Genomic DNA, 10,290 nt, shown 5'->3' with positions numbered 1-10,290 from the left:
ATACAAAACAATATAGACTCCAAATGAGTCAAGAGGAAGCCTCAAGAATGGTGCAGGAACTAGGGAAAGTAGATATCATAAGACCTGCACATAGGGCATATGATTCCCTCGTATAGCTATATGAAAGTCAGATGGCACATGGAGAATGACAGAGGATTAGAGAACTGAACAAGGTCATGCAGCCTCCTTGATGGGCACACTGAGTAGGAAGATAGAAATCTACCACTGTGTCCTAGATTTGGCAAATGCGTTCTTCATTATTCCCATCCATGAAGAATGGCAAGATCAATTTGCATTCATGTGGAGAGAGAGGTAGTGGACTTATCAGGTCCTGCTGCAAGGATATGTGCACTCACCTACAGATTGTGATAACTTAGTGGAGCATGACTTGACAAATTGGAATAAACCCAATAACATCAAACTGTACTACTATGTTGATGATCTCTTACTGTCTGACTCACTGGAGGCATTAGAACAGGCAGTAGATTTACTAACTACTTATTTACAAGAAAAAGGGTGGTCTATAAACCCACAGAAGGTGCAAGGGCTAGGCCTATTCATAAAATTCCTTCCTAAGACAACGGTGGCCAAAGTACAGACCATGGCAGGATGAGTCACCTATCTTAGCCAGAGGAGTAGTCTGTCTTCATCACCACTGAAAGGAGAACTTCAAAAGATCCTAGATCTGGTGACGTACAACAGTGATGTGCCAGAAGAGACAATGGTTACTCCACCCTAGAAGAGTCCCAATCAGAAAGGGGAATATCCCACTTCTGAAGATGCCTGGTTGTATGGATGGGTCTAGAATAGGTAACCTGAGCAAGTGGAGAGTGGTGGGATACCATCCCTCCACTGAAATAATCTGGTTTGAAGAGTGTTATGGTCAGAGAAGACAAGGGGAAGAACTGTGAGCTGTGTTGATGGTTATAAACAAAGAACTGGTGAGGTCATATTGAACATCCCTAGAGATATTTGAGATGTGTGCTGGGGGGCTTGGTCTTTGGATTGCACAGTGGGCCACCATGTCTACCCAATCTGGGGCAGAGATATGTGGTTAAATATATGGAATGTGGTTAAACATAGGACCATACGAATCTACCACACTTCCAGCTACCAACCTCTACAGTCATCAGAAAACAAGCTGACAGTCTAGCTTGAGTCTGATGGATTGAGGATTCACTATCTGAGAACATCATTGCTGTAAGGTGGAATGATACAAAGATGGTAACAGATATTCAAAAGGTTATTTATAGAGAAAAACTCACCAATATGGATGCCTTCACTGGAAAATGCTGATGCAACCTCCACCAGAGAGCAAACTCCAAGAGTTGCTGCCTTGGTGGTGGTCAGCCCTAAAATGAGGTCTAGAGGAGGTGGAGTCAAGCTCCACCCCTTCTGGAAGCACAGCTGAATTACCCTCATCTGTGCTCCCACAGCTGACTAATCAGAGCACAGTCCACTTGCCTCAGTTGATTAATTAGAGGTTCAGGCTGTGATTACCAATTTCCCATACAATTGCCCACTGGCTATATCAAAAGCTGTGGCATACTAGACAAAAGACAGTGTGGGCAGCTGCTAATGCAAGGGGGCTTCCAATGCAACTATCTCATATCATCTAGGCATGCTGAGACTGTGATGCTTGCTCCAAGGTGAGGCTGAGATCACTGCTTGATACAATAGCCCATCTTGCTAGAGGACACAGTCCTCTCCAGTGTTGGAAGGTCAGTTACATTGGTCTACCTCCCTTCATCTGATGGTGTGAGATATGCCCTGACTTGTATCTATACAGCAAGTAGACTAACACAGGCCTACCCAGAGCCAAGAACAAACAAAACATCAAGTCACTCTTAAAGTTGATGGCAGCCTACTGGTCACCTCGAGTCATTGAGAGCAACTATGGGACTCATTTCACTGCTACAATGACTGGCAGAAGAAAACAACACTGAGTGGTGATTCCACCTGCCATATAATCCAACAGGGGTCGGCCTTATTGAATATTATAATGGCATTCTAAAGGCTTCTTTGGAGACAGGCTCTCATTCCCTACAGGGGTGGAAAAAGAGACTACATGAAATGCTGCAGGACCTGAATGAAAGGCCTAGAGATAGCAGATTCAATGTTCTGAAGATGCTACAGATGACACTGGAGTCCCTGCTTAGGATGCAAATTATGGGCACCAATAATCGCATTAGATTCCAAATTGACAATGAAAATAATCTTCTGTTCCCTGCTCCTGAGAACCCAGAATCAAGTACCCATAGAATAAAATGGCCTTGAAAGGTGCAAGTAGGACCAAAGTGGCGTGGCCTACTTGAACCTTGGGGGAGATTATTGGAGGCTGGGAGGTTGGCAATGTTCCCCCAGTAATAGGTATGTGTCCTGCAGACATTGTGGCCAACATTCTGGTTTTCATTGCTAAGGGGACCTTAATCATGTCCCTGTGGCAAACCAGGACTCCTCCTTTGGTAACCTATATAGTTAGGCTGCCTCAGGTATTGGGCCAAAGGGTGTAGTACAGAAAGCTGGAACATATCCCAGTGCAAACCTAAGTAAGTGTGAACCCAGGACAGAATCACTGCCTGTATCTTGTCATGGAGAGTGGACGTACCCCTTCTGGTATCTCTGAAACATATACTATCCCCAGTGAAACTCCTTGAGTCCACAGTATTACAGGGAGAAGTAATATGATATCAATATGTTCCAGTGTCACTGTAAGATTAGTGTGACACCCTGTGATGGACTATGTGGGACTTATGGAACATGAGCTGAACCTTCCCTGATCCAAGCATGTGCCTCCAGGAGAAACACTGAGAACTGGTCCACAAACAGTTAAGGACTTCAACCAGGAACCAATCATCAGTTATCTTGTCTTTAGTCAGTCTACATATCAGTGTGTAATTGTACAAGTGTTGTGATGTACTGGATTACCATAATGGAAAGGGATTATCTTTAACCTGCACATTGTTTAATGCTATGAACAGGTGCAGCATAATGGAAATGCTAAAAAGTAGTGTCTAGAACTAGTGATTCCATCTGGTAGGAAGGCAGGTCGTTAGACCTCAGGTGAGATCAGGAGGAGCTCAGGTGCAAGCAATGCACTTGAGTGAGTGGAAGTGGTGGAGCCAGGACCCACCCCTTCCAAGAACTCATTTGTTGGTTGGTGGTAGTGTTGAAAGTTTTTCATCTGGAGGTCAGCGCCCAAACTGTGGCTCTTGCAGTCCTCCTGGAGGTAAGCAATTTTTCTCTCTTATTTCAGTGCCTACTGCTTTCACATTTATACAAATCCTCATGTGCTGTAGCTTAACAATTTGCTGCTCTGCCATCTTTATCTGCTTTCTATTGCATTAAAAAGGTAATGAGCTAGATGATCTTAGTGGCCTTTTCCATCCTTAATGATTCTTTGATTTTACGACCACTAACTAGATTGATTACTGGCACCAGAAGCATTTCAGAGGAAATACTTAGTTGGAAAAAATAAAAAATCTACAGAATATGTAAGAAACAAATTTCTTACTCCAGTGTCAATTAGGAGTGTCCTCCTGTTCTTATTCTCCTTGTGAGCTATTCCATTAGGTCTGTTTATTTTCTCTGTACAATGGTTGTAATAATTATACCGCAATGCACAGTATCTTGGGGGGGGAGAAAAAAGCAAATGGAAAAGAAACAAGCAGCTCTGGCACAAACTTCTTATATAAAAAACGTTTGGTGTTCCATCTGAAAGTTGTGAATAAGTACATTTGCATGAGAAATAACATACTTCAGTAAACAGCATCATAGAAACTAGAGTGTAATTGCAGAGCAGCTGTGCATGGCCAAAGCCACTTACAACTAGCTCATAAACCTGACATTACAGCCACCTGATTTTCAAATTAAATGATGACTCCTCCAGAAGGTCATTAGAAGGTGCAGATAAGAACCTCAAGAAGCCTACTGTGTAGACAAAAGTTAGAATAGAAAATAATGTGCATTTTAAGATGGAGATCTGTCTTTGATGGGGGGGGGAAGGGGAGGTGGAGTAGATCAGTGTGGCCACAGAAGAAAACTACAGTATTTCAGAAGACTAGACTTAATGAAGACTATCGTCCACCTTCCTGTAGCTAACCTGTTTCAAGGGATTCCAGACCTAATGGATATTCATATAAGATGGGATTTGCGAAGATATTTAGTCTGAGCTAAAATTGCAAGTTAATTCTCTTTAATTTGCTCACACTTGCATCCCTTTAACTGCCTATAGAATTATCACAATTGCAGCAACAGCAAAGCCAGGTCATGTGAACTTCTGAAAGCCCTTCCATTCTTGTTTCCCTTCCATCCTTTTACCCTAATTATCTGTGTTCCTTTAATTTAAATTTTGTGTTACAATATTTCTGCAGTGTCTGTAGCATTAATAAATTAACTTTGGTAAGAACAAAAATGCAGAAAGTCACACCACAGAAACAAAGGTTTATTCCCAATCCTCTTCTAGGGGAAAATTCTATTTAAAAAAAAAAAAAAAACAAAAAACATAAAAAATCATTTTAGTGTGTATTGATGCAAGTCATTATTTGTTCTGTTTACCAGTGAAATCAAATATCACTGAGGAGTTAGAAAAATCCATCTTCAAGTGTATCTGTTAAAGGCAATAAATTACTAAGACATGCTTGAAAGTGAAGTGCTGTACCCTAAAGGTTATTTGTCTACAGGAGAGAGGAGAGCATGCTGTGTGTTTATGTCAGACTGGTGAATGAATGCTGCACAGATTATAAATCTTTAGTTCCAAACATAAAGTACTCAAAACTGTAGTCCTCAACAACAAAAACAAGAAGAGTTTACAAAGGGCTAAACTAACTGGGGTTGGACCCAGTAGGAATATGTTAATCTGCAGATGTATCCTAAGATAAAATGAAATGAAATGAAATGAGGAGAAATCAGTAAAGAAAACAAGCCATTTATAACACACCGGGGGTGGGGGGGGGGGGGGGGGGGGGGGGAGGAAGGGAAGGAGAATCACTAAAACAACAGCTTTTGGAAACCCTGTATCTGCAGAAAACTTTCTGGACCTAAATCCAATACAAATCTGTCAAAAAATATTGATGAAAAGTGCTTTTACAATTGTAAAAACGTGAATATGTAATTTAATCTGAACTTCAATTTTTCCTGGAAAGAAATAAGGCTTTTTCTTTTTTTTTTCCTTCCTTTAATTAGACTGTTGTTGGTAAACAAAATTACTTCATAATGAAGTCCCCATAATAATCACTGATAAATGTACAAAGACTGTAGCTGTGCTTAGATGTTTCACTTGTTATAGCTTTTTCAAGACACCTGTAAGAGTCTAGTATGATAAAAACCATCTTCCCAGAAGAGAAATATGATCAAAGCAATTGCCAGATGGCATAAGGCCAACCTTTCATGTACTACACAAGGGATTCTTTCAGCTTTGTCTTGAAAGACCCTCTGATGCTTCATTCTATATCGTAATCGAACTCTAAATGGAAAGGTTAATGGAGTGCGCCTTTAATACAGAGGCACATCTTAACATAGATTAACAAAATAAAAATAAATTTTCATTAAGGAGTGTTCTCTTTTTAATATATTGAAGTAATAACAGAACTTCTGCTTTGCCTTGACAGAGGTACACTCAAGCAGCACTTCAGCACTGTCAATGATAAGCCTCAGAGAAAACTTCCAATTAGATACATTGAATCAAATGTCTGACACAGGCTAGTAAATATATTCACTATCAATATATACAACTAAATGCTTGTTTCTGTGAGGGCAGCATGAAGACAGATTACTTTTAGACAAATACTGCTGATGAGAATAACTTTGTATTTGAATATTAATTCAGTTTCCACAGTACAACTTTCAGAAAGAACTGGATAATCCAGCAGTAAGAGTCAAACTAAGTAAATTAGGATGATTCATAACACGAGAATGAGGACTTAAGAAAACTCCACTAGTAACATCTTTCTGTGTAATTCAAGAAATAACTTGACATTTTGGTAAAAATACACTTGAAATGAGATACTAGGATTGTATAAAAAACTGTAGAAAGACAGTTCTCAAACATCTGCAAGTAAGCTAAGTAAACTTTAAGTTTGTGGTCTGTGGGCTGAAGCAGTAGGAAATATGTTTACCATAGCCAGTGCTAGAGGCTACATCAGGCCCTGGACTGCCTGATTTAGCTGTAGTTTCTTGGTTGATTCCAAGGGAGCTGGACTGGATGGCTTTCAGAGGTCCCTTCCAACTCTAAGGATTCTATTATTCTAAATATAAATTTAGGACATGAGAAGACCATCTTTAGTCCATTCCCTGCCTATGACAAGTCCTTCATAATGTAATCCTTTCCATAAGGCAATCAGATGACTTCCTAAGAGTCATTATGTTTTTGTTTTGATTAAGAAGCCATTCCAGAACCTTGTAGTTCTATCAATCAGAAACTTAGTTTCAATTTCCATCTTGAGTTTATTCAAAGACTGCTTACAGCATTTTTTGTCAACAATTATTGTCCTTTATTTTAAGTACCTCTTTCCATCCATGGTGTCTACCTCCCTCATGAATTCAACTTCATTCAATTACCTTTCTTAGGACTAATCATTTTTAAATGGGGGAACACACTTTATAAAACCGTCAATGGCATATTCCGCAAGGAGAAAAATTAACTTCTCTAGCAAGTAAATATTTGCAGAAGTTGAAAAGTGCACAGTAATGGAGTTATTAGTCCAAGGAAAACTGATGTTACACCACGACATGAGAAATAAACCTAAAATGAAGATATTAAAGGAGATAAGATGTTTAGAATTGTTCTGGAATCAAAAATAATTCTTACAAAACATAATATGTTTATTCTTCAACACATTTACATACAAGTAATACTTTTCCAAGAAGACTTTTATTTAAGAATTCTTTTAGCATCTATTTCTTTTGCCATTCTGCAAAGTTATTGGAAAAAAGAATTACAGAGCAGTAAAAAAAAAATAAAAATATCATAGGGTCCATGGGGGAAAAAAAAAGAAAAAAACACAACCCCACCAGTGCTCTGTGCATGTGGAAGGTTAAGGAGGCCCTTTAATTCCTACTGGGAAAACTTTTAATGTTATTTTGGTTCAATCAATCAAGACAAAGTAAGGCCAAATGACAAAAAAACTTCACCTTTTTATAAAGTAATCTATTTGGGAAGCAGTATATTAGACTTCTGTTAAGTAATTAATCTGATCTTTATGGAAAGAAGTAAGAATTTATGACAGTATTTCAGAATCACACACTAATTTCAGAAAATTTTATATTAATGAATTTCATTGTATTTGAAAGAATTAAGTTTATGACTGATTTAAAGAAATGCAACTTATTTTTTTGTCATCTGAGTTTTCAGTTAGTTCCCGCTTAATGTAGCGTGAAAACAAGAATTGCAACATAATTCCCATAATTCTAAGAAAATAAATACCAACTTCTAATTGGAAGCCATCAACTTCTTAAGAGGCAGGAAGTATTACTAACTTGGGAAACCAAGTAGACATATTTCAGAATAAAAAAAGCCAGAATTCTAATTTACTGTACACAGCAAAGCAGTTATCTTTTCTTGATTTATGAGGAGTACATAAGGCAACAGGTTTCTAATGAGTTACCCTACCACTGCTCTGAAGTGAAATCCAGCTTTCTCCAAACTTTCTACCTGTTTAGCAAATTATACCAATAACTGTTTTTCATCTGAAGTATGAGCTCTTCCAGTAAGTACAAGATTCTGCATTAAACATCAGACCATGGACCAGACCAATTCTCTACTTCACTAAAATCTTTACAGCAACTCAGAGTTTTCATATTTTGCTGACTTCAGATCTTCAAAGAGTTACTAAGACTACATTAATAGTATACTAAAATTTAGCAAGCCTGAATAATCAAAGATCTAGAAGCCTGAACAACGAGTTACAGATTCATGAGAGTTGCGTAGGCAGAAGTTTTTTGTTTTAGTTTTGTTGTGGTCTTCTCCCTGTTTATTTGATTCCTCTATTCAGTTTGTAGAACCAAGGTTCAAATCCCATTATTACAGTTCTATGGATCTTATTATATAGAGCTGCACTTTGTAGTAAAATGCACATTTAGTATATTTCAAATGATATTGTGTCTTCTCATATTTTCACAAACATCACTACAAACAATCAACTTTCAAGAGTCAAACAGGATTTAGCTTTAGAACCAACACACTAAGGTTTGGAGATAGTGAAAACTAAGCATCAAAATTGGATTGTATTTATCATTATTTTCGTATCTCATTAAAAACTTATGCTAGCAAATGAATGCTTCAAACAAGACTAGAACCAAACCTGAAATGCAGTTAGCACTGATACAGATAAGCAAACAATAAATGTGGTATTTCTTCCAGAAAATTCACTGCAACAGTCAAAATACTGTCATATGTCACTATGAAAGAAAATTTATTCCACGAAACCAAGAAATCAGTGTTTCTAAACATTATTTTAAAAACCTTTCACCCACAACGTGATGGAGTGCTGATTTTTATTCTGTGAATTTTCTAGTATAATTTCAATAATTGTTGCTAGAAAAAAAGAAAAAACAACTAAGAAATTATCTTTCCTGCTGGTATATGAAACTTTAATACCAAACCATTTCCAATAAGTATTCTTAACTGTTCTCAGTACTACAACAAACAGGAAAAGCAGGATGATTAAAAACAAATAAATCTAATACAGACAGTGTTTTTAATAAGTCTTCAAAGCCAGTCACAAGTTACTAATCTTGGTATGCACCATCAGGTCGACATAGTTCAGCTTTCTGCCTAGGCGTGCAGTATTATGAAAATATGCTTCATTAAATTATTACAAAAAGATTTACTATTCTTCCACCTGCATAACTGCAGAAATTCAAACTGTGTAGTTTGGATCCATACAGAATCCATGCTTATACTCATTCAGTTGGACTTGAATATTTGATTCTTTCCATAACGGTGTGCTTTCACATTGAAGGAAAACTTATGTTTGCAAAATTTTTACCAGAAACAAGAGTTGACAAAGGAAAAAAAAAAGAAAAACGGTTGCTCTTTCTTGGTTTTGACCATAGTAATTCTTTTAGCCACTTGTTTTTCTTAAGAAAGCAAGCAAAACTCTACTGTATTGCTTTGTGTTTAAATATATCATTGTAAAGACACCACTGATGATTTTAAACTAACCAGTTTAACAACTCTGAATTCCTATGACTGTTTAATGCTTTTGAAAATTATATTCTTTAACATAAATCAGCAGCAGTCAGCTGTTTTACATTCTAGAAGACCAATCATGAATAGCTAAACATGACCACTGTACATAAAAGAAAGAAACAAAATTGTCCAAAGAAAATATGATGACCTCCTACTATTTAATTTGCTACTTGAAAGAAAAATAAATAAATAAGCTTTTGCCTCTTCTGTAAGAAAAGGTCCTCCTTGTATCTGAAAAACAATAATGTGTACAACTATATTTTTAATACTTCTGCATTTTTTTATTTTTTTATTTTTTTTCTTATTATTGTTGGGGGGGAAGAATAGGGAAAGAAAAGTGAGTAAAACATCAGTAATTTGTTTAGGTGGTGATGCAGGCTGTTCTCCAATCAAATTTTGTTTCCCAAAGGAAGATATCAGTTTTAAATTACTCAGCAAGCAGGCAAGAGAAAGGAAGCCAACAATCAAAACCTTCCCAGGAGGGGTAAGAATCAGGCTAGAGCTCCAGAGATCCTATTTAATAAATAAACACCTTCATTTCTGTAAGTTAATTTCACCACAGGAAATAAGTTTAGTTTTAATTATATTGCCTTATGTCATGTTTTATAAAAGGTACATGAGGCTCATTGACTCCCTCTTATTACAGCCTTCACATGCTGCAAAGATGTTACATGTAGATTGTCTCAGTAGAGCCTTAGTAGAGTTCACAGTGATGTAAATGCAATATTTTTATCATTATCCTATGTCTTAGACAAATGCTGAGATTAAAAACAAGATTAAAAAAAAGAAAAAATTCAGAGCAAATTTGCTATCTAAGTTGGATCACATTGGGCTTAATGATATTTTAAGAGTTATGGTATATTGACATAGCTTTCTTTGACCTTCTGGCAGCATTCTCTATCATCAGACATCAGGTCAACTATGGGAATCTTTGGGAGTTCTGTCTTACAAGGTAAAAACTAAATGCCTTTTCTGTGGGCAGAGTTATGATGCACGTTTATCATCATTTATCCTATTATTATAGGAAAATACCTATAATAATACTTAATTCTTGAAGATTGTACTAATTTGTTATGACTTCAATAGCTAGAGTCATACAC

Source organism: Excalfactoria chinensis, chromosome 4 (genome assembly GCF_039878825.1).
Source record: "Excalfactoria chinensis isolate bCotChi1 chromosome 4, bCotChi1.hap2, whole genome shotgun sequence".
Taxonomy (NCBI): domain Eukaryota; kingdom Metazoa; phylum Chordata; class Aves; order Galliformes; family Phasianidae; genus Excalfactoria; species Excalfactoria chinensis.
Note: the sequence above shows the minus strand (reverse complement) of the source record.